This window comes from Amblyomma mixtum, chromosome 3, assembly GCF_055824585.1.
Source record: "Amblyomma mixtum isolate Tamu chromosome 3, ASM5582458v1, whole genome shotgun sequence".
In the NCBI taxonomy this organism is placed as follows: domain Eukaryota; kingdom Metazoa; phylum Arthropoda; class Arachnida; order Ixodida; family Ixodidae; genus Amblyomma; species Amblyomma mixtum.
Genome location: NC_143014.1, coordinates 17192886 through 17218522, shown reverse-complemented (window position 1 = coordinate 17218522; position 25637 = coordinate 17192886). Strand labels below are relative to the sequence as shown.

Below are 25637 nucleotides of genomic sequence, written 5' to 3'. Positions count from 1 at the left end.
CATTACATGCCCTGTCCAAGCCCACTTCTTCCTCTTGATTTCAACTAGGATGTCATTAACCCGTGTTTGTTCCCTCACCCACTCCGCCCTCTTCCGATCTCTTAATGTTACACCTATCATTTTCCTTTCCATAGCTCGCTGCGTTGTTCTTAACTTAAGCTGAACCCTCTTTGTTAGCCTCCACGTTTCTGCCCCATAGGTGAGTACCGGTAGGATACAGCTGTTATATACTTTTCTCTTCATGGATATTGGCAAGCTACCATTCATGACCTGAGAGAACCTGCCATACGCGCTCCACCCCATTCTTATTCTTCTAGTTATTTCCCTCTCATGATCCGGATCTGCGGTCACTACCTGACCTAAGTAGACATATTCTCTTACTACTTCTAGCACCTCGCTACCAATTGCGAACTGCTGCTCTCTTGCAAGGCTATGGAACATTACTTTGGTTTGCTGCATGTTAATTCTTAGCCCCACCGTTCTACTCTGCCTGTCTAGCTGATTGATCATGCTTTGCAGTTCTTGTCCTGAGTGGCTTAGCAAAGCAATGTCATCAGCGAATCGCAAATTACTCAGGTATTCTCCATTAACTCTTATCCCCAACTCTTCCCATTCCAGTCCCCGGAATACCTCCTGTAAGCAGGCAGTGAAGAGCATTGGCGAGATCGTGTCTCCCTGCCTGACACCTTTCCCTATTGGAATTTTATTGCTGACTTTATGGAGAATTATAGTAGCTGTGCAATCGTTATAAATATCTTCCAATATTTTCACATAGCACTCTTCCACACCCTGATTCCGCAATGCCTGCATGACAGCTGAGGTTTCCACTGAGTCGAATGCTTTCTCGTAATCAATTAAGGCTATATATAGGGGTTGGTTATATTCTGCGTATTTCTCTATCACCTGATTGATAGTGTGAATGTGGTCTATTGTCGAGTATCCTTTAGGAAAGCCTGCCTGATCATTTGGTTGACTAAAGTCCAAGGTTGTCCTGATTCTATTAGCGATTACCTTAGTAAATACCTTGTAGGCAACGGACAATAAGCTGATCGGTCTGTAATTCTTCAAGTCCTTGACGTCTCCTTTCTTATGAATTAAGATAATGTTAGCGTTCTTCCAAGCTTCTGGTACTCTCGAGGTCACAAGGCATTGCGTATACAGGGTGGCTAGTTTTTGTAGCACAATCTCTCCTCCGTCCTTCAGCAAATCTGCTGTTACCTGATCCCCACCAGCTGCTTTCCCTCTTTGCATTGCTCCTAAGGCTTTCTTTACTTCCTCCTTCGTTACTGGCGGGATGTCCCATTGCTGTGCTCGACTGCCTCCCTCAGTAACTTGATGATTACATTCGCTACTGTATAGATTTGTGTAGAACTCTTCGGCTAATTCAGCTATCTTATCCATATTGCTGATGACATTGGGGTTTGATTGGTGACATTGGGGTTTGATTTATTGGGGTTTAACGTCCAAAAGCGACCCAGGCTATGAGACACGCCATAGTGAAGGTCTCCTGAAATTTCGACCACCTGGGGTTCTTGTACGTGCACTGACATCGCACAGTATACGCTCCTCTAATATTTCGCCTCCATCGAAATTCGACCACAGCTGTAGGGATCGAGCCCGCGTGTTTTGGGTCAGCAGCCGAGCGCCATAACCACTGAGCCACCACGGCGGTCCAGTTAGTCGGTGTTTCGAGAGCATCGATCTCGTACCTTCTGTTATTTTGCCTGCTTCGCAATGTCAGCTGAACCCTTCGAAAGGTGCGTTCTTGTTTATCGCCACCAAACACGCCGACTGTTAGCATTTCGGTACCTAGCAGCTTGCAGTTTAGCTCCTTTGTTAGCTGTTCCGTAATAAAGGAGCGCTGGCTACCAGTGTGAAACATAATACTAGCCAGTTTTCTCTCCTTCTCACTCTCAGCCCATGCTGTCAGAGTTTGGAGCAGAACCGCCGGGGTCGCGCCACACTGCGTTGCTTGTAGGCTGACTCGACCAGCGCCTTCGTTTGTCCTGCTGTGTCTCATGCGATCGAGCGTCTCGCTGGTCGGGAATGAAGCTCGGGTCACACATCGTTGAGGCATGCCTGCCGTGACACTTGCTGCAAGATAGCATGCTCTTGCGCATCTTTGCCGTATGTTTTGGCCCCGTACATCGGAAACATCGGCCGTGCTCCCGTAACATGCGCTTCTTCTCCGACAGCTCCCTTGTGGTTCTCCGTTCCATGCTGTTTTGACTTGCACAGGAAACATTCCACGTCCTTCATTGTGCCATGCAAGGCTGCCGCCGACGAGTGTCGAGGCTTGCCAGGATATTCTTCACTATTCACCACTTCATTCGCCGGATGACGGGACATGGAATTACCAGTTGCGTCGTTGGGTTGCTCTCTGCCTGCCCTTTCTCGGCTCTGAATTTCGATCCGAAGGAATTCCAGAAGTGCGCACAGCTCTTTCTTATGCACCGACTCCATTCCTGTCTCGGAGCTAGTGTCTGTGGTCGAGGTATTGTCGCTGCTGGAGCCCTCTGCGTCCTTCGAAGCCACCATCCTGTTTTACAGCAGGCACAGGTCGTTCGGAAGCGCCCGGAGCACAAGAGGGTAGAGCATTGCACAGTACGATTCTTCGCCCACACCGAACGCCTTAAGGCCTCGCATGTGAGCCTGAAGGCTGTCATACCAGCGCCGCAGAGTGAGGACACTGCCTGTCGATGACACCTGTGCGGCAGACATGAGGCCCTCCATGTGGTCCTGGATGAGGATGGCTTGGTTAGCGAATCGCTGCTTTAGGATGTCAATGGCGTGGTTGTAGCACTACGCCGTCAATTGCAACCCCTCGAAGGCAGATGCGCCGTCTCCCGTCAGTGTTGATCGCAAATACTGCTATTTATCTGCTGGTGCTAGGTCCGAATTCTTGTTGATCGCTGTTTCAAATAGCTCCCAAAATGGCTGCCAATTCCTTCTTTCGCCGTTAAATTTCAGGAGTTCCAATCCCAGTAAACCATAAATCGTCACATGGACATGAGCGAGATATTTACGCTGGACATCAGACAATTCCACTACACATCCATTTTTGTAACGTTTATCAGAAATGAGTACCCAACACCACACAAATCCCTCAATAAGTTAGAAGAGAACACCCTTAGGAGACTACAAACCAACACATACCCAACACCAGCTAAATTACACCTGTGGTACCCTACACTATACTCTCCGCAGTGCCCACACTGTGGAGAGGTAGCTAACCTCTACCATATGGTGTGGGCATGCCAATTTAATCCCTTACTTGACCCCATTCCCAACCCCTCGGAGGAGCAGTGGGAGGCTATTCTGCTCAGCGATGATCCTGACCGTCAGCACTGGCTGGTGGGGAGGGCCACCGCAGCAGCAGCAGCCAATGGACTACCGGACTAGGCGGCCCACCCACATGTTCTGAAAATACTGAATAAATAAAGATGTTTTCAATCAAATCAGAAATCTACGTACCTACAAGAGCAAAGTTTTAATCCAGACCGAGGTATAGTACGTTGTGCAGACATTCAGCTCGAAATTTGCCAGATATTTGTGGACGATGTGAGTACGCCCGGTCTACGTAGTCTAGACCTCTATATAAAGACGATATGACTATACATAGACCAATACCCAGGTGAAAATTTCTAACTGGTTCCAGTTCAATTGGTTTAAGGAAGACATTTCCAGTTGTTGCACATGGGAATTTGCTCCTTAAGCCAGTTGCGGCTGGAACCAGTTGCAATACCAGATGCAGCTGGCGCCTGTTGTAACTCCAGATGCAAAGAGGGCCTACAGCACCCCAGTCACAGACTTCCCTATGGAGGCGTCGGGACGTCCAAGCACTCCAGCTAGCTCAAATACAGATGAGTAAGCGAGTACATGGCCATCACGGGAGCCCAAAACACTGCAGAAGACGTTTGAGTGCTTCAGTGTTTTATTGCGCTTGGCGCTTTCACTGAATCTTGAATATTCTCGTTTAGCATAATCGTCAGATTTATAGCTGCGGTGGCATCAGTACTATTCTGCCGAGCCCAATGAACAGGATTGCTGTCAAAACAAAGCATAATTGTTTACTTTTATAGGTGACAAGAGAATAGCACAGCAACCACAACAAACAAGCCCAGTAATTTACGCCATTTTTACCGACGCAAGTCTATGAAGCGTCAAAGGATGCCTTTGCGGCACAAGAAAGCAGTCGTGCTGAGCGGAGTGTGCTGGCGCACGCATTTCGGCACACCATCCGAACGCATGCCCACATTACGGTAGTAGAGGCCAGTAGCATACATCACCAGCCTTTGTTTCAATACAGAGCAAGTTTGGCAAAACAGCCAAACGAGTGAGCGTAAAAATATAACGTGCCAATAAATGCGTTAGAATTTTTTCATTACGAACGCAAAAATAGCATAACATACACTTCAATGAGCGAACTGAGTACGCACCTGGAAAGGTCACAATTTCAGCCGGTGAAAGCGACTTGTAGTCCTAATTCATACTGACGGGTCCACTTCGCCGGGTAGTAAAAGCAAGCAAACTGTCTTCCTTCAGCTCCATTAAGGAAATAACTTTTGAACAATCTCGCCACCAATAATAAGCGAATAATTAATTCTATGTCGAGGTTCTTCAAACACAACGTTCCCACAGAACACGATGAGAAGTCGCACGCGCCGTGCGCTCTACCACTACCGCCATGGCTTACCCTAGCCTCATGCGGAGTGCGCGAAACTGACGCATGTTTAGTATCGTCTCTTTTTTTATACTTAGTAGTCTGCTTGCTGTGGCACGAAAAATAAGTTAATAATTTTTAAATTGTAGCGTATTACTTTTTTCACAGCTGTAATCGCCATGCGCAGTTTGCACTTTTATTGATAAAATACGATACGAACTACAACACGATGGCGGCGTAGACAATTCCACCGCGCTTTCGCACCGCCGCCGGCCCGCAGCAGTCACAGCATGTCTCGGTAATCACGGTCTCAGCATTAGAAGTTCGTTTCGTTGGCTCGGCAATTATAAATAAATAATTATAATGTTACCCTGCTCGAAACGCCCGTGTCACAACGGGCTAGAGATAAAAAGAGAGCGGGCTCAATAAAAAGAAAAAAAAATAGCATTGCTAATAACGCGCGCACACGATATGTTCGCTGCAGCGCGACCCATGCTAAACACGCGATGCGGAGTTTTGAGGGAAGCGGCGTTATTCGCCAGGACGGCGCCTACCGGCATTTTCGCATGCAGTGCACACAGTGCGATCGGATTGATGTTCGCCGATAAGCCAGCTTCAATATAATTTCACAGTACGTTCATTTCTGTGCCTAATGACTGCTGAGCCACAGCAGCATTTACTTCCTTCTCATCGTCCCTTCAAGCAGTAAAAAAACTTCCCATTTGGTTTTTACCCACGACTAGTTCTGCCCAGTTGGCCCTGGGAATGTTTACTTCCCACTTGACCCACAAATGGAACCACTTACTTCCCAGTTAGTTCCTAGTTCTTCCTATTTGGACTTCGACTGGGAAAAGATGTTTTCCAGTTTCCCAACCCAGTTTTCCGACTTTTCCCAGCTTCCACCAACTCGAAAACGATGTCTCCCAGTTGCTGGGAAACTGGAACCATTTGCCTCCCCCTTGGCGCCCAACTGGGGCCAGTTGAATTCCAACTGAGTTTCAAAGGGGCACCAATTGGCTTCCAATTGCGATTTTCCCTTGACCCATGCCGGCTTTGTTATTTCAACTACGATGTTATGAACTTAAGTTAAAAACATCATAGTCGAAATAACAGAACAGGCATATGGCCATCGCATGAAACATGAAGGCAAGATAACCAATTATCATTATGGCAACGGGCTGGATTCAGAGAGAATGTAATCACAGCGATCTTGTGATCTTGGGTTCACTTTAGAGCAGTGGTTTTATCGGGGGAAAATGCGATGTGCTGTTTCATATGAGATTGTGTGACGGCCGAAGAACAGTGATAAAGCCTGTGAAAGTGACATATCAGGGTGACAAGTCTTCGCTTCTCAAGTGCGCTTAAATTTAGAGATGATTTAATATCGGTGTTGCACACACACTGGCCTCCCTGGCCCCGTCCCCACCACGACCATCCCTACCCCTTCCAAGAAAGGGCATGTAACTCCCATGCGAGGTCGCCCTGCGGGGAGATTCGGCGCGTCCTGCGCCCACTGGTCCCGAGGTAAAGGGGTAATGCCCTGTGCGGCTGCCACCGCCCGTTATAACAAGTACAAAAGAAGCCGTGTACATGCAAGCATGCTTTACCTTGATGTAGAATGACGATACAGACTTTGTCAAGTGCAATTAAGGAAAAATTTGGATTTGGAAGTGCCTGTTTATTGAAAAAAAAGCAGTGTACATGCAAGCAAACTTTATCTTGAGGTACAATTACGATACAGCATTTTCAAGTACAATTAAGAAAATATTTTGAGTTCAAAGTGCCTGTTTATTGCAAAACAAGCAGTGTACATGCAAACGTGCTTCACCTTGATTTACAATGACGATACAGCGTTTTCAAGTGCAATTAAGAAAAAAATTTGAGTTCAAAGTGCCTGTTTATTATAAAAGAAGCAGTGTACATGTAAGGATGCTTTAACTTGATCTACAATGACGATACAGTATATTAAGTGCAAGTAAGAAAAAAATTTGAATTCGAAGTGCCTTTTTATTGCGAAAGAAGCCGTGTGCATGCAAGCATGCTTTGCACTGGTGTACAAGGATGATACAGCATTTTCAAGTGAAATTAAGGAAAAAAAATTGAGTTGGAAGTGCCTGTTTGTTGCAGAAGAAGCAGTGTACATGCAAGCATGCTTTACCTCGGTGTACAATGACGATACAGCATTTTCAAGTGCACTTAAGAAAAAAATTTGATGTCAAACTGCCTGTTTATTGGAAAAGAAGCAGTGTACATTCAAGCATGCTTTACCTTGATGTACAATGACGATATAGCATTTTGAAGTGCAATTAAGAAAAACATTTGATGCCAAACTCCCTGTTTATTGCAAAAGATGCAGTGTACATACAAGCATGCTTTACTTTGATGTACAATGACGGTACAGCATTTCCAAGCGCAATTATGAAAAATATTTTGAGCTCAATATGCCTATTTTCTTTCATACAGAAGCTACTCGTACAACAAGTACTGCATGGTGTAATGTACTACATAATGCATTTTGTGAACTACAAAACGTTTTGGCATGAATAAAATGCATAAATAGCAAAGATAACACTGCTAGCTTGATGATATGCGACTAGGGCTTTCACTCAGTGCTAAAAGCTGTAACTACAGCAAGGAGGAGGCTGTACAACAATGCATAATAAATATTGTAAGGTGCAGTGGCCACAATGAATGCTGAATGACTCGAAAATCCTCACTGATAAACAAAGATGTCTAAGCATCACAGATACATCATTGAGGAGATGGTGTGTGAGTATAGTTTATTTTGCAATAGCAAAACATGCAACACCATCACTGGGAATGCTCTACAGCACGAGGAATATACAGGCAGCTATATTATGGGAAAGTTTGAGCACTCAATGGCTGCCCTATAACTGTATCCTAGCTTGGTTTCTGATGGCAGAAGACTATGAAGTCCACGATGACACGAGATGGTGACACTGCCAAATCGCCTGAAAAGCTCCCTATGCTATCGCATAATATTTGTGACAAGCACACGTTTAACTGTTGTCAAGATAATTTTAATCTCGGTATTTAATATCCTAGTCAATTTCAGCTGTAATGCACAAAAACCAGAGAATTGGTCTTTTATACAAACTGGTTGTTCCCTTTTCTATTTTAGGGGCCTGTATACAGGGCCACTGAGGTAAGATGGACCAAGAATTAAAAAAACTTTTTGTTTTTCCGTGCAGAAAGGAAGTGCATGTTATTAGAAGCTATGTAAAGCCCTTCAAACACTGCCCTCACCAAATCCAGCGATATCAGCACCATCACTCGCGTGCTCCGCAAAATACAATGACATATTATGCATCACTGCCGCGTCTTACCCCTAATGCCTCCACACTACCTCAATGCCCAGGATTATACGCAAACTTGAACATTGCCTTTAAAAATTCAATGTGGAAAATTCAAGCGCTCTGTACCAGCGAACGCGTACCAACTTGGTCAACTTTCGCCCTGTTGCAATTAGCCTCTACACGTGCCGTACAAGCAACCTACTTCTTGTCTGATTGACCCCGGATCAGTTAAGAAGATGAGCAAGTGACGTTGGTGGAACAAGCTAGTTCCCTCCTCGTTGACAATAGCAGCTACCAAATCAAGTGCTTCCTTTTTTTCTAACAAGCTAAATAGAGCATAAACATCAAAATTTCTGCATCGTGCACAGGCAAAAAAAAAACAAAACTACCGCGACTACTGAACGTAACCGAACTGCGCAGCAACAACACCAACGGAACATTAAGTGCTTAGCCCGATGTGTGTGGCATCAGTTGGTTTCGAGGCAGAGGAGTGATTGTTGCCACAGTGGCAGGTCGTGCCGGCTCTACTCTACAATCAAGCCGATGCTCATGCCCTCCAAACTGACCTTTCACACATTGAAACTTGGTGCAAAACATGGTTAATGTCCCTGAATGCGAAAAAAAATTTCGTTAATTTCTTTCATTGGCGACGCACTTACCCAACTTCTTGCTACGTACTTTGCGGTTCCGTTATTTCTCCGCCATGAACATGTAAGTACCTGGGAATTAACATATCGCATGATCTTTCTTGGTCCACCCATATCACTGCCATTACTAATGAAGCTAATCGTGTCCTGTCTTACGACGTAATTTACCAGAAGCCGCCGCGGTGGCACAGCAGTTATGGTGCTCGGCTGCTGACCCAAAAGACGCGGGTTCGATCCCGGCCACGGCGGCTAGAATTTCTTTGGAGGAGAAATTCTAGAGGCCCGTGTACTGTGCGATGTCAGTGCACGTTAAAGAACCCCAGGTGGTCGAAATTTCCGGAACCCTCCACTACGGTGTCTCTCATAGCCTTAGTCGCTTTGGGACGTTAAACCCCATAAACCAAACCAAACCAAACCTAATTTGCCAGTAGCTTCTTCGTCTATTAAAACTCTCGCCTCCATAACGTTGGTTCGTCCCAAGCTGGAATATGCATGCGCAGTTTGGGACCATCACATTTCTTATCTAACTAAAGCACTTGAATCAGTGCAAAACCGTGCAGCTAGATTCATCCATTCAGACTACTCTTATCATTCTGGTGTGACTGCCATGAAGTCAAGAGCTAACCTGCCTGACCTCGAGCTGCGGCGCAAAATCCGCCGACTCATCCTTTTCCACAAGTTTTATCATTCATCCCTTGCAGATCTAAAACCAGCTCATCACGTGTCTCCTCGCACCAGTCACAGAAAAGCCGTTTATCCTCCCCGCGCACGCACCACTGCGCACCTTCATTCCTTCATTTCCTAGACTGCAGTAGACTGGTATGGCCTGCCAACCGTGCCGCACTCCACACCAGCCCCGTCCATGTTGAAAAAGCCATTGAAAATGTTCTGTTTTAAGCCCCATGTCATTCATTTCAGATTAATTTTGTGTATTGTTTCCCCTCATGTAATACCCCCAGTAAGTGGCATTTGAGGTGTACAAGAAATAAATACATAAATTTCCGCACTGCGATTAAAAGCTATCAGCAGCTGCACCTGTTTGCTGCCATCTGTCGGCAGTGGCTTCTGTGGGATGATTCATGGTCGTCTGGTATTCTCTAACGAAAAAATAAGCAGAACACTTCATCCGGTCATCGATAGTAGGCGCCGACCGAGAACAGAGATTAAAGTTGTCGTCGTCGATTTTCGTGCCGAGCGCTCCTTTTAAGTTGATCTCGGCAGACCGGTAGCATTCATTGCCTTCTAACAGATTTTTCCATGCACTTTAGACATCCGCACAGTACCTTGATTCTAGACTACTTGTAAAAAAGCAGGACAACCATGGAATCAGCGTTTTTTTTTTCTGGCTGATATGTTCAGGATGAGTGATTATGCGGATGAATGGATAAGGCTGAATCATGGAGGAAGAAAAGAACCCTTCAAATCAGGTGGCGGCTCACGCCACCTAGCCAACGCTTTTTCGCCATTAGCGTAACCTCGCGGCAGGAAAAGTGACTGAAGAGCAAACTTAATTAAACAACTGAGGACACTTCTTGTTTGCTTGGTGTTGTTGAGTATGAAACACAGTTTGTCAACCAAATAAAACATCGTAAAGACGCAGGGAATCATTGTTCATTTCGTGTACTGCGTCTTTACAACAAATCGTTAGCCTACGGTCCCTTGTCGTGCAAATATATGCTTCCGGGGCGAAGCCCTGCTACTAGCTGCTAAAGCCCCTAGATGGGTGGATGAAAAAAACTTTATTGTTGATAAATTTAAAGTGTTCTTGACCCTTACGGGTCACTGAGCGCCGTGGTCGATCCTTGGTCCAGGATGCCGGACTTGACTGCTGCCATCGTGGCTCGGCGTAGGAGACATCGTTGCGCTTCCTCGTCTTTGCTGGCCAGCAAGTGCCCCCACTGCATCATAGTCGGGTTGTTTATTCTTGGCTCTAAGTCTGCCTTAGGGCAGGTCCATGTGATATGTTCTAGTGCAGGTTTACCCTGACACCATGGACATTCCTCTGCATATTGTGTAGGGAAAATCTTGTGTAGTTTGTGAAGGTGCGGGTAGGTACCGCTTTGTATTCTGCGCCAGTCTATCGCCTCCTCTTTGGTAAGCCTTTTGTGTGCGGCTAGGTAGCGTTTCCACTGACCCCAGTCATGATCGAGTATATCTGAGTACATAATGTGATCTAGAGACTTCACTAGCCACCGCTGATTAGTTGATTCCGCGGTTGGCATCTCGTGGTGTCGTTATTTTGACGTGACGCTCTCAAACTTGAGAGCGATATTGCGTACGTAATACGGCCCCTGCAGGAGATTATGAGACGCTATTCGCAGGCGGAGGCGTTCTCCACATATGGAGCTGACGCCCAATGGCATATATAACATATTATAATATTTTTATTCATTCATTCCAATACAAATGCGGGCCTGCCAAAGCCTTAGAAGGCTTGAGTGGCAGCGCCAGGCAGCAGACGGCACACAACTCATGCACTGAACACACAAAGTGCAAAAAACAGAAAGAAAAAGCGGGGGATAAGAAAAGTAAAATAAATTCGAAGAGCGGAGTAAAAAATGCAACAAACGGAAAAATAAAAGAACACGTAAAATCATAGAATCATAACAGGATGCTGGAACTAACAACGAAGTTTCTGAAGAAAAGCTTTCACTATTTTTTTGGAGTTAGCAGAAAACATTTCATTAGGTAACCGGTTGAGCACAGAAGGAACATAATGTTTTCGCAGACGCTGGCCGTATCGAGTTAGGACTCTAGGGACGAGAAAACGATCACGAGTTCTCAGATCTTTGACCGGAAAATATTGTGTACAAAAATCGCTTGTGCAGATATGTTTAAACACTACTGATTCGAAAAAAAGGTGAGAGAAGTTAGGCATGTGTAACAGATCAAAAACACTACTACCTTCATTTCGTGCCTTACCATATAAAACTGATTTGAGGATGGATTTCAGTATGCTATTAACCTTCTTTCGCCAAAAGGCGGAGCAGAAATAAAAGCAGCAAATACCATAACGTAACACACTGTAGGCTAAGGCGTATACAATTTGCTTTCGTACATACATAGGGCAAAGGGACTTTATAGAGTGCAGCAAACATGCAATTTTGCGAAGCTGGGAACAAACGAACGACAAATGAGTATTCCAAGACATGTCGGAATCAAAGAATACACCTAAATATTTCACCGTTGACACAGGTATAATTGAAGGGCAATTGCACGGGGCACAATTTGGTCTGTGCAAACGAAGAGACAAATCATTAGGAATTCTCTTTAAATAATTGTGAAAAAATACTGAGTTTTTTTATTGTTAACATTAATTAAGTTATTGCTGAACCATTCCATAAGTAGCTCGCTGTCGTGTTGGATTAGATATAATGCTGTCTTAAAGTCATTATGTCTAGCAACGAAGAGTGTATCATCAGCATATTGAAAAACACAGCACAGTTTGCAGACAGAGCTCAAGTCATTGACATATAAATTAAACAAAATAGGTGCAAGTATAGATCCTTGAGGAACGCCGGATTTAATCTGCAGCAGGCCACTTCTAAATTTACCTAATGCAACAAGCTGTGAACGATTGGAAAGATAGTGAACAAGAAGTGACAGAAAAGGACCCCTAAATCCATAATTGTGGAGTTTGTCTGACAACACAACATGATTAACCGTGTCAAACGCCTTGGACACATCCAAAAATAAAGCACAGGCAAATTCATTTTCTTCAATGCAGCTGTTTAGTAGATCACATAGTTCATCAAGTGCGTTCAGCGTACCACGACCCTTAATAAACCCGAACTGATTGCCAGCGAACACGTCATGAGCTTCGAGAAAACTTAACATCACCGCCGAAATGTGTTTTTCTAAAACAAGCGCAATGCATGGTAGGATCGAAATGGCACGATAATTTTCAACTTTATTTTTTACTCCATTCTTATAGAAAGGGATAACCACCGCCCTCTTCAAGCCCTCAGGTACTATTTGGGTGGCGATTATACCATCGATAATCGCGAGCAGAACATGCTTTACTCGTTCAAAATTTCTGAACAGTGTATCGACTGAGATACCGTCCCACCCTGGAGACTTTCGCCTGCTGAAGCCAGAAAGAATGCAACGTAGATCATCTTCAGTGCAAGGTGGCAGAAATGCTGATTCAAGCGCAGATTGCATGCTACGAGATGGTTGACTGGGAACTTTTGAATGCGCAGCCAGACCGGGAGCCGAAAAAAAGCATTGAATTCATCAGCAAGTGTCAGAGATAATGCCCCAAAGTTACGGGAAATGGAATCAGCTACATTCCTAGGTGCACAGCCACGTAAGCGATTAACAACATCCCAGGACTTATATGGCTTCCCTTTCAACGCCACAAACCTTGCTTGGAAATACTGACGTCTTTTTGATCGGAGTAAAGCATTAGCCCTGTTGCGGGCAGCCCTGTACAGTGCCCTCAATTGAGTGTTCTTCGGCGAGCGCCTACAACGGGCCCAAGCCATTTCCCTTTCTGCAATAGCCGATAAAACGTCGTTGTTAATCCACGGAAGACCAGACTTTCTTTGCTTTATGGATATAGTTTTTTTTTACACGCCTCCAACAACAGCGTGAAGGTTTCAACAAATTAATCATAAAGCGCGTTTTCGGATGCGCAAGTTAGGAACAGATCCCAGTCGTATTTTTGAATTGCGGAGTAAAGTCGAAGTCGGTCAATGACTTCGATTGTGCCCAATTTATCTTGCCTCATAGCCCTTATCCCAGCTTGTGGAAAGACACGACAGCCAACGAAAAAATGGTCCGCAAATTTTTGTTCTACGATAAATGAACAGAATTCATTGTGTACAAGACGAACGTTCACGTGATCAAGGCAAGACGATACTAATTTACTACCAAACATTTCAACACGTGTAGGAAGGTTGATTGTGGCATCAATGCCGGCATCGGCAAAAGTGTTTAAATAATCGACAACCAATTGCTTTTTAGTTTTCAGAAGGTCAATATTGATGTCACCAATCATGCAAATACGACCCTGTGGAAAGTTAGTTCTACTCAGCTCATCGATGAAATAGGCAATATTTTGCTTCGGTGGACGATAAAAAGCAATCACAGTAATGTCAAAATGTCCGTTATGAATACAGACAGCTAATGATTCCGCAGTAGTGAAAGAGATAGAAGTTGTTGTCGAAACCCAACTATCCTTGACAAAAATTGCTATACCGCCCCCTAGCCCAAAGTCACGAGTGAAGAAAAAGCTAGAGTATCCCAAAATTGAAAATTGTTGCGAATGGTTATGTGAAATGTTAATCTCGGTCAAAATGAAAACATCAATGGAATCATTCAATACACTGACTATAAAGCAAAATTCGTCCCAGTGCTTCCGAAGACTTCGAATATTCACATGAAGAACAGTAAAGCAACTTTCAGTAGTAGTAAGGAATGCGTCACGAAGAGCCGAAAAATCACGAAATGAAAGCAAACCAGAAGACATGAGAAGAAAGGAGGCGATTAAGATAGCCTAAGTCAGCACCGATAAGTCCGACAAATGCCTAACACGAATGGATGCCCCCCTTCCCTCTTACGCAAGTAAATGTGACCGTTCTTAACCCACACAAACTAGTAGGCCTTTGCCTTGACAGCAGTACGTGTAGCCCAAAACAGTTCTCTGTTGCTTTTTGAAAGGTTCTCGGCGAAGAACAACTTGGAGTGTTCATTGCTTTGATCCAAGGATCGGAGTTTTGACCGAGCAAGCAACCACTTATCTCGAATGGTGACGGCTGAAAATCTTACTAGAACGAGAGCAGGACCGTTCCTACGAGGGGCAAGCCTATGTACAGCCACCACCTGATCCTGTGAGAAGGAATCAATTGCAAGCTCAACACTCAAATCCTTCAGGACTTCCATCAGGTTCTCATCCGGGTTTGTGGGAAGGCGATGTATCTCTAGGTTGGACAACCTGCTGTACTGTTCAGATTCATTTAAATCGGACTGTAGTTTCATGATAGTTGAGGCCTGAGAGGTGACACGTTTCTAGGGACTGCACCTGAGTGGTCAGCTCAGCAATGGTCTCATCTCGAGCCACAGAACGAGCCAGAAGCGAGTCATAGTTTTTAGAAAGTATCGCAGTATTGGTCGCCTAAAGATGTCACCTTCAACGCACATCGACAAGAACTGGCCGTCACGGCTTGCGATGGAAATATCCAACACATATTGTGCACGTTCCCGGGCTGCTGCCTAGGAGCTCATAGGGACACACGAGAGTTCGTCGCCAATATATAAGGCGTGCGGGTGGACCCATGCGTGTGGGTGATGGGGACTCTTTCCATGCTCTTTCCATTGATGTTAAGAGCATCTCGGCGCTCTCTTGTACGTAACCACTTGTAGATAATGTAGATAAACGTTTCTTTGTTATTTCTTCCGTCGAGGAGGCCTTGGACCGACCCTTCTTCGCAGAGCCTGGGCACCGACCTCACAGTTCATAGTGAACCACATCAACCGGTTAGCAGCGGCGGATTGGTTCGTGTTCTGTTCCGGTACCGATGCTGATGAGTGCTTGACACTCCGAGGTTCTGCCGGATCTTTTTGATACGTGGTTGCTGCTTTGTGAAGGGGTGGTTTGTTAAGGGTCCCTTTACGGCAGCTTGGGAAACGGAAGTTGTAGTACGAGGTGGCCATGGATTTAAACGCGTTGCGCAAATTGGACCTGATGCTAATCTGCGACAATTTGGGACTGAATTTGGGTAACATTCATAGGGATGGCCACATGTAATTCAGGCAATTATGAATTGCGGCATGGATGCTGAGGGGCTTTCCGAGTGTTGGGTCCCCATGCTCAAGAAAGAAAATAATGGAGGAAGAGATCAAGCGCATGTTGCAGCTAGGCTTGATTGTACCAGCGGAGGGCGAGAACGCTTCTCTATTTCTGGTGGAAGGTGCAGGCAAAAAGCCTAAACCGTGCATTGACTATCGCCGGTCAAATGCAGTTACTCGAGACTAAACCTGCTCCATTCCTAACCTTGTGGAGCGAGTAGAAACCATCAGCCACGCAAAGTACATATCACCGCTCGATCTCACCAGAGGCTATTGGCAGGTTTTCCTCACTGAACGGGCAAGCCGGTACGCCGCGTTCATTTCACCGCTAGGAACGTTTCGCGCATTACTCCTTAGCTTCGGGCTAAAGAATGCACCATTTTGTGTTTTCACGACTAATGGATCACATTCTCCAAGGGGTGACGAGCCCACATACTTCGCGGGTCGACACGGAACGGAGAGGCAAAGAGACACCGCTAGTTTCAGTTGGAATAATACAGACATATTCATGAATTACCAGCGGTGTCGTCTCGGGCCTTCCTCGTCACCTCAGTGACCAGCTTTTGTCGTTTTCTTTCCCATCCATTCGGGCGATCCTTCTTTCCAGGCTGGACCGTCTCCGTCGCCCTCCTCTCAGCGCCGGCGCCTGCGGTACTCCCCGTCTTCCCGCGGACTTCCCACCGGCTTCGGTCTTTTCTCCGCTGGCCGGCGCTCCTGTCACTCCGGCGGGGTGCACTTGACTAGTTGAATGCTTGTTGGCGTGCGAATAAAGGTGACGCAGGGCCGGATTAAGAAAAATGGGGGTCCTGGGCTAATGCGCATTTAGGCCCCCTCTCCCTTTCCTCTACTGACCCCCTCCCCCTGCCCCCTGCTACACTACTGGAATATATCCCGTGTTTCATTGTAATTCCACCTAATAAAAATAACGAGATGCGATCATTGGGATTTATGCAACATTAACAGCATTAGTTTTACAGCGCGCAAAATACAACGCGACTCTTGGAACGCGCGACACGTGTCTGTCTGTGGCCGAGCGCCACGGAAGAGCCACGTGGGCCGACCGACAACTTGCAGGGATGCATTGAAGCGCGCTGCGCGCGCCGCCTCCTCTCTTCTTTCAGTGACGCTGTACACATGCCGACCGACGGGTTTTCGTTCGCAGCACTGTTTTAATGCTAACGCATTAAAGAAAAGCAGGCTGAGCTAGCTTCCTACATTTGAGCTCTGTACTCCGGCAGCGACCACGAAATACAAACACTCGTTAATATGTGCCCGAGAGGGCATTATTAAAAGTTATTAAAACTAATTTGATTGCATGATGAACGTTTACTCTGCCCTCGAGGGGCACATTTGAATAGCAGAATTTAAGTCCTGGTGCAGCGGTTAGCGTGCTCGATGCTGAGCCGAGTGCCCGGGCTCAAACCCAGCCACATGATGGCCGCGTTTTCATGGAGGCTAAATGCAAAAAGGCGCCCGTGTGCTGTGCGATTTCAGAGCACGTGAAAGATCTCCAGGTGGTCGAAATTTTTCTTGAGCCCGCCACAACGGCACCTCTTTCTCTCCTTTCATTCACACCTTCCGCCCTCGCCTCAAGACGCGTTTGAGGTGTCCGCCTAGAAGTGAGGCAGCAACTGCACCTTTTATTTCCTCAAAATTAAAATTCACCTCGCTCTACAAGAACAATACCAAAAAAGAACAAACAAAATAAATTGCCCCGACTGCGGCGGTCGCGTTTCGCTCAAAGCGAAATGCTAGAGGCCCGTGCACTGCGCGATATCAGTGCACTTTAAAGAACTCAAAATGGTCGAAATTATCCGGAGCCTTCCACTATGGCGTCCCGCATAGCCGGACATGATTTGGGACGTCAAAGCACATAAGCCTGTACATAAATCCATAAACAAGTGTTTCGCTTTCCAAGCGGCCGCCGGAGCACTAAGGGAAGCTGTAGGAATTTTAAGAAGATAGCACAGCTAGATTTGTTTTTCAATTTGGTAAAGATAAAGAAGGAAACCCGGTGTTGTATAGAACCAGACGACCAAATGTCATATCTGTGCGAAATTAGAACCCGAACAATCCACCCGTGTAGCTGAGAAATGCATTCTACTGCGCGCGTTTATTTCTCCACAGTCTGTATATGATACTCGCACGTGTAGACGCCATTTCAAACGCCGCTGGGCATTCTGGTTTCGTTTTGCCTACCGTGCTCGAATTATACTTGTGACAATAAAGCGTTGCATGTCCTTGCATTTGTAAGCCATGCAGAGGGCGCAAAGAAAATATTTTTTATATCTCATATTAGCGGATATATTTGTAGTTTTAAAAATGAATTTGGGGATGTTTAGCGGATTATAAAAGCAGTTCCAGCAGAATGCTTGGCGCAACATCCGCTTATACAGAGCGGCGAGGCGGGACTCCCGCCTCGCCGCTCTGTACAAGCGGATGTTCTGCCGACGCCCGGATTCTCAAACACACTAAAACTTCAGACGCCACTGGACGGAGGGATTGACAGGAAACCACGAAAACCTTTCCGCACTCCGTAAGAAAACGCATATATCGCTTCGTAAGAAAGGGGGCCCCCTCCGGGGTGGCGGGGGATTCCCTTCTCTGCAGCTCGACAAGCTCTCCCCAACTGATTCAGCTGAACGAAGTTACATTAGCTGCCCCCCCCCCCCCCCCCAAAAAAAAAAAACCAACGCTGAGCTGACGACCAGGCTGTTGTCCTTCGGATTCCTGAGTTTTGACCACCGACACGTGACGATGCCTGGCGCCATACAGTCTCTTGCACAAGCGCCTCCGGGTTCCCACAAAGGGAAGATGTCGCCGGAGATAGCGGCCCTACAAAGAAGGGGAGCACACTCTCACACTCTCTCACCCTCCAAAAAATGTTCTCCGAACATTTGAGGTCCGTATAACGGAGCCGTTTTGGGTAGCCTTGCAGCAGTACGATGGAACCGAAGGCACACTTTCACTCTACGTAGCATTTTAGGACGACACCATAACCGGGCCTGTCACACAGCAGCACTGACCTTCTTGTACAGATAAACGCATGAAACCCAGCACCCAAGCCTCTCCCTTTAGTCCAAACTGGACGACATAAATGTGATCATATTTACGAAGGAGCTCCCACTTTCAGCGCGATCACGGTACAAAAACAACAAATAAAAAAGAGGGGGCATAGCGAAAGGAAGTCAAGTATGCTAAAGAACAGTGCATGCTCTCACGTGAAGGTAACAAAGACATAACTGCCAACTCCAGTGTCTTAGCTGATGAACACGAACATTGTTAGTTGCAATATAATACGAGCGAACCATTTCCCAACTCCGCTTGGTAGATCCCTTAGTTCGATTTAGCTGTCCGCTTTTTTAGTTGGTATCGGCAGCCACAAGCCGTACTGGGCAGGTCTGTGCCCCTTTGTGTCCTTTGCTCGTGGCAGGGTCGTCCCCACGGGTTACCTGCGCGGCAGCCTTGAGCGCTTCGTCTTCCAGCAAATGCATGAAATAGATCAGGTGGCATCCCTGCGGTAACCCCTGGTGCCTGCCGGACAAAAGCAGGAGAGGAGGTTTCCTGCGTACTATCTGCGCGCTCCGTCTCAGTGCCATCCCCATCTAAATCTTGGCTTTCAGGTAGCTTATTTGGTGAATACTGAGCTGGTGCCAACTTGAGGCGATTTGCGTGTATCACGATCACGCGTCGGTTCACGTCTCGGATTTTTAAAGTTACTGGAGAAAGCTTCTCGACAACCTGACCCGGTCCTCTCTACTTCGTCTGGAGCTCTGCTAGACAGCAGGGCTGTCGACCAGGCTCATCGGCATCCTTTTCCATTGTGGATGTATTGCATGAGCGGCATCTGCCGGCTCCATTGCTATCTGCCCAAATCCCGCCGCCAGTACCTGGCAGAGCGCAGCTGAGGAAGCGTCTCCTGTAAATTGAGGATAGGGTAGGGGTCGATCCAAGTTACTGCATTGAGTTTGCGATAGTCTACTACCAGACCGTAGGAACCATCTGGGTTCTCCACCAATAGGGCAAGCGCGCCCCATGGCAACTTTGAGTGTTCGACTATGCCGCGATCAGTCATATCCTGCACCTACAGCTCTGTCTCCTCGCGCTAGGAGTAAGGAATTCTAGTATTCTAGGAGTAAGGAATTTTAGGAGTAAGGAATTCGGTTTCTATCCTCTGTTGTAAAACGTCACAGCAGCCCAGATCCAAGTTGGTCGCCGCGAACACCTCCGAGAATTCGTTCAGCAGGACATTCACTGCCTCTATCTCCTCGGACTTTACGTGAGAAAGATGGAACAAACGTCTGTCGTGACCAAAGGGCCTGCATTCCCTACAGCTGCGATTACCGCTTCGGCGGCCTCACGTCTCTCACTCGCAGTGGTAAATTGAGGTAATGGTTTTTTCTTGGGGAGACTCAGTTGCTGCTGGCTGCAGTTAACCACCCGCAGAGGCACTCTGTGGTCACTACTAACAGTCACGAGGCAGCGCCTGACTTCAGGCCATTGCGAAGAGAATAGACCAGCTCAAGCACTCCCACTGTGTCGCTCTCTACATCTGAAAGTACATAAGCGCCCAGAACGTGCTCCGACCGAGGAAGGACGATCATCTCATCGAACATATTTACGGCAATGTGCGAGAACACATTCTCCACCGATCCCACTGTCCGTTGGGTGTCACTATCGGTAATGCAAATATAAGCAATTTTGCTGTTTGCAAAGGGAACTTTGTTGTCCCTCGCATGGACCGCTTCTGCCAAGAATGAGGCATCTACCTTTCCCCTTATCAAAAAGTCTTGTCCTAAGATACCCGACACTTCTTTTGGCAGCGACACTGTGTCCAGGCATATGTACCAGGAGTGATCGAATGCAACTGTACCGAGAGTGAAGTGAAACCGCTAGAGCCCGCTTATGCCAAGAGGATCACCCTTTACGCCTAAAAACTTGGTTGCAACACTGCCAGGCGCTTCCAACACCTCGCGAGTCCCTTTCCTTTGAAGCGTTTTCTATCCTTATGTAACGTCATCTTTGACGATTTGTCTATAGTAAACTCCAGGCAGCAGCCGTTTATCTTGCCTAGCACAACAGGGCAAGCCTCGTTGGCAACACAAATCACCACGAGCACGACCATTCATTGTCCTCTGTTCCCTCCCCAGTCCTAAAGCTGGAAATTGCTTCCTAGCTTTTTTTTTTACTCAGCACGTGGAGCCTCTCCATACGCTTCCTTGGGACGGGTCTCACCTGCTTAAGCTTGCGGCGCCCCTTGGCGCACATATGGCGAGAACCTTGCAATGTGTCCGTGAGTCTAGTAAGCGAAGCACAGGATTTCCTCAAAATCTGTCATGCTGTACCTGAAGATTTGTGGTCGTCTCCTGTTTCCAATGAATGGGTGGTGCTGAGTCTACGCTTAATCCTTGTGTTCCACCTGCAGCGATAACAGCTGTTCCAAACAGTCTAGCCGCTCTGTCAGAAGAGCAACTTTGGGTTTGGGCTCTGTTCTCTCAATGAGGCGTACTCTCTCTGTGTTAACCGTTAGCGCCTCATTTAGCTGCTCATCCAATGCAGCCTTCACGGCTCAGTCAAAATCGCCTGTCTTGCGCGAGAGCACGAACAGGCGCATGGGTTCTCGCAAACCGGACGCAAACAAAGCGGTAATTTCCTCTTTCAGTAGGCCCCCCTCATATTTCTTCTTTAGCGTTCTCCTTCCTACTCCCTCCTTAGCGTATCGCGTGCTAGGCACTGCAGTCGCGAAGCAAACGCTCGCACGCCCTCCTCTACCGTCTGACCAGCCTCGCGGAACTTCTGTACACGCGCATGACGGGGTTTAATGTCGAAGTGGTCGAACGAGAGCTTCTTTCATTCCGGAAACAATTTTGTGGACTTAACCTTTTCGCCTCGCCATTAAAAATCATGGGCAGCTCCTGCCATCTTGCACGTGGCCGTTCCAAGCAGTTGCGCTTCGGACTATCCCTCCATTCTCCCAATTTGTTATAGCATGGAAAACAAATCTCTTATGGGAACCCCGGTCTTATCACACGTAAATGTCAGAATAATTCTTCCTAATGCCAGTATGCTAGCTGGGAGCGATGGCTGCGGAGTGGGAGCTCTCTTAGAGACAGAAATGTTGTCCGCTCAAGCCTTTTGGTGTGTCAAGCGGCTCAACTGGGGGTCAGAGTCCCACAATCAGTCCCGCGATTTACCTTCGATAGAAATTTGAAGTCATGAATGTCGCTGCATTCAGAGGCTTTTTGTTTTTAAGGTCCCACTGCTGAGACCCCGTGTGACGACCCCACATACTGCGGCGGCCTACACGGGACGTAGGTGGAAAGAGGCACCGCTAACTGATTCGGACAAAACAGATATATTTAATAATGACATGTTATGGAGTACATGATGCAGAGTCTGGGGTGCGCAAGCTTACATACCGATGCGTTGGCGCTGGAGTCTTCGTCAGAAGGAACGGAGGGACTGCGGAGTTGACCTTGTTCGTTCTCTGAGGATCAGCTTTGTGGGATATACAAATATCGTTCACCGCCCCCGCGCCGAGTCACGCGACAAGCGCACATGCCGCCGGGCATGGGGAGAGAGGGCACCCGGCCACTCTTCTCATGCCCAGCTCGGACTTGACGTCACGACTACGCACTAGACCGGCAGGGGAGGAAAGTCGGAGGGTTAAAAGGGAGCAGCGGATGGCGGGAAGGCTCTCCTGCCGATGCGATCCTGCGAGTTGCCCCTCCGACGGACCCCCCTGCCTGCCCGCGCCTTCTGGTCGACTACACTCCGGTCGACGACGACTTGGTGAGCAACTGAACCTTTTTATCGGATAGAACATTCTTCCGCAGTGTGCTTTGCTTTGCGCTAGGTTAATAAACTGTTTCCTAGCGTACTCTGTCGTTGCCTATGTCGTTCGAACCCGTCGTGGCTGTGATTCTGCGCCACTGGTTGGGGACACGAGTCGCTTACGAGAAACGCCTGCGTGTAGCCGGCACGGAAGCTCGCTTTCCCGGCCGGCTGGACGCGGAGTGACCCCATATCTGCCAGCCCAACGTGGGGCCTGCTCTTGGAACATTGGACGACTGTCTGTTCGGTTCACAAGTGCTAGGCCTAGTGTGAATTTTGATCACTAGGACCTACGGCATGCTTTCTTGAGTGCGAGGTGTATTGCGCTGCAGCATGTTTGAACTTTTCGACATACTCAGCATGTATTTTTTCGTCAAGCTTTTCTTTTCTGCAGTACCTTCCGCCCGAGAACCACTTGGTCCGCATCGAGGGAGCGCAAGGCCTAGCTCCCGCGTAGTTGCCGAGCCCGAAGCGAGTGAGTACGGAAGCCGCGTGGGTGGTCCGAGTTTTCTGTATATATTTTCTCGCTGTCTCTTTTTAGGCTCTGGGAGTCGCGGCTCCGGGAGCCGGGTGGCCTGAGCCACGCGTGCCGCTACTAGCTCGCTGGTATTGCAGCTCGGCACCGGGCGCTCCGACACCGTCCGATACGGTGGGCGCCGACCGCTCAGAAGCTGCTTCGTGCAGTGAGCGGGGTAGGACCACCCCACAAAGCTGATGTCTCTTCGCGGCTGCGCGCACGAAACCCGTTTCGGGTCTTTCTTATGTTGAGGGTCGGAGTCGCAATGGTAGCGAGGCCTAAGGCTTTTCAGAGCTGCCTGCACCATGTCAAAAGTGACACAACCACCGGACCGTGGTTTTGAGAGGGGGCGCACTTTGCTGCCCCACCCATTTTTTTAACCTCGCATGAACTGAGCAGTCTCGTTCAACTCAAGAAAGAGCTTTGTTCACTCGAACTTTGCGTTGCACAGCCGCCCGACACGTTTTGCTAGCGAGTTGAGCATTGAGCCACGTGGCCCTTGTGTACGCCGTTCCCCTCCCGTGACCTACGTTAAAGGCATGCGGAGTGTGTTTCGGAAGTTTTGCAGATCCAGTGGACATCGTCTCTCTGCCGCCTGCTGCGACGGAGCGTCCTGGATCCTGTACGCCGCATCCATCCAGGGCAGCCGTGGCGAGACCAGACAGCAGCCACCTCCGGCTGCTGTTACCCTGGCGACTACTGCAGGATCCTGGCCTGTAGTTTCCAACCGGCCATCCTCTTCGCGGGCCTGCGGACACGTAGTCCGCGGGCCATGCGAGACGTCCCTGCGGAGACCTTCACGCCGCCTTCGGAATACCGCGGAAGACTGCGTGCACGCTGTCGGCGTGACCTCCGCTGCAAGACCTGCCTCAAGTGCATGAAGACCAGGAGACTCCTCCGTAGCATGTAACTTGCAGGCGCGTGGGTCTATTTAAGGTTGGGGGGATGTGGGAATGCCTTCGTCCCCTGCGTTCGCTTTCCCGTAACGCACTAGTTACTTGTGGTTAGCTTCCCAGCAATGCACTCCCCTTAGTTGTGTTACTTTTAACTAACAGGGGAGGGCGCTCGCGTCGCAGCGACACCAGCGCCACGGATGGCGTTTTGCTGCGCGCGTGCGGGGAGAGACGGGTCTCTTCTCCTTGGGACCGGGAAAGTACGCGGTAGTGATGCAAAACTATCGATAGTACAATCGATACTATCGATAGTTGATTCCCTATCGAACTATCAATAGTAAAAATACTATCGATAGTTCTATCGATAGTGCGCTATCGATAGTACTATCTATAGTTAGTACTTTCGATAGTAGTATTGATAGTACTATCGATGTACAATCGTTAGCCGTATCGATACTACTTGTTGTATATAGTTCTATCGATTCTATAAAATCAACCATGCCTACCCACTGCTTCCTAAATATGGTTTCCTGACTGTGTGGTATGGAGGTGATGGCATGAGTATCTGACAGGACTCGCCTGTTTTCGCGGCCTACAGGTCACCGAGCTCTGCAGACGTTCCCTACGTAAAGTTGCTGGATAAAATGTTAGCGTGCGAATGTCCTAGTTGGGAAGCATGTGTGTGTAAAGCATTTCTGTAGGGATTACGTCAGCAAGACGACGTCTGCTGTGCACGATGGTGTCGTGTAAGCCAGCTGAAGTTGTGCTGTTAGTTCTCTCATCGGATGCGGTTCCAAGTATTTCTCCGAACTGTCCCTAGCTGTGCATGTTAAAGAACCACAGCTGGTCGAAATTTACCCGGAGACCTCCACTACGGCATCCCTCATAGCTTGAGTCTCTAAGGATTGCTGATTCTCATGAGACCGTGAAACCAATCAGGTATCGCAAATGTTTTGGTTATATCGCTGGCCAACAAATGCATAATATCAATATTGTTACTATCGATAGTGTTTACTAGCGATAGTTCCGCTATCGATAGCAAGACTACCGATAGCTGTACTATCACGAATAATACTATCGATAGCAACATTATCGATAGTAATACTATCGATAGTATTACTATCGATCGTAATACTATCGATAGCAGAATCGATAGTATTACTATCGATAGTCTATCGATAGCAGCACTATCGATAGTTTTTTACACTTAGGATAGTTTCAAAAAAACTATCGATACTATCGATAGTCAATTTTCGGATAGTTTTGCATCACTAGTACGCGGACGTTTCGCGTAACGCTCCGCTCTTCGCCGCGGACGCCTGGTGGTCGGAACACGCTCCCGCTACCCCGTCCCGTCCGGCCTCGGAGCTTTTCCCTTGCCCTAGCGTGGGCGAACGTCGCTCGTAACCGTGCTGGTGAGTCGGACATCCTCGATTCCTCGGTGTACTTTGTTGCTAGCTGGCGTTATTGTTGTTATAGCAATAAATGCCTCCTTTGTGTCAGCCAGTGTGTCGTTCCTTTGTTCCTGTAGAGCAAGGCCCGCCGTGGTCGGCGTGCGTCGGTAGCGCTCGCGACCACGGGGTGGAGTCCGGGCGGTTTTGAACTGGGTCAGCCGCGCTTAAACGGGGAATACGTATTTATCTCCCCCAATTTTAAACCCCACAGCTTCGACTCGATGGCTTTGGCACTTCGGGCGCCAGAGGATCGACTGGCAGCGGTATCGTCTCGAGCCTTCTTCGTCACCTCAGTGACCAGCTTTAAGGCCGTTGTACGATCGTTTTCGGGCGGATCCGCCAGCGAGCGAACCGCTCGCTTTCGGCCTTCGCTCGGGCGTGGGGCGGAATGGGTGTTGTACAGTCAGGCCGGAATGAAACGCGAACACGCATATGTCACACATTTCTCCTTCGCAGCGAGATATTCCTTTACAACCTATTTTCGATTATGCTTTTCAGTAGGCCCTTTACCCAGGCACAT

The 25637-nt window shown here is 47.7% G+C and overlaps 1 pseudogene; it reads right to left on the bottom strand.

The window, feature by feature from the left end:
- Positions 1 to 2544: 2544 nt before the first annotated feature.
- Positions 2545 to 20544, bottom strand: LOC149349343 (uncharacterized; annotated as a pseudogene).
- Between the last annotated feature and the right edge of the window lie 5093 nt (positions 20545 to 25637).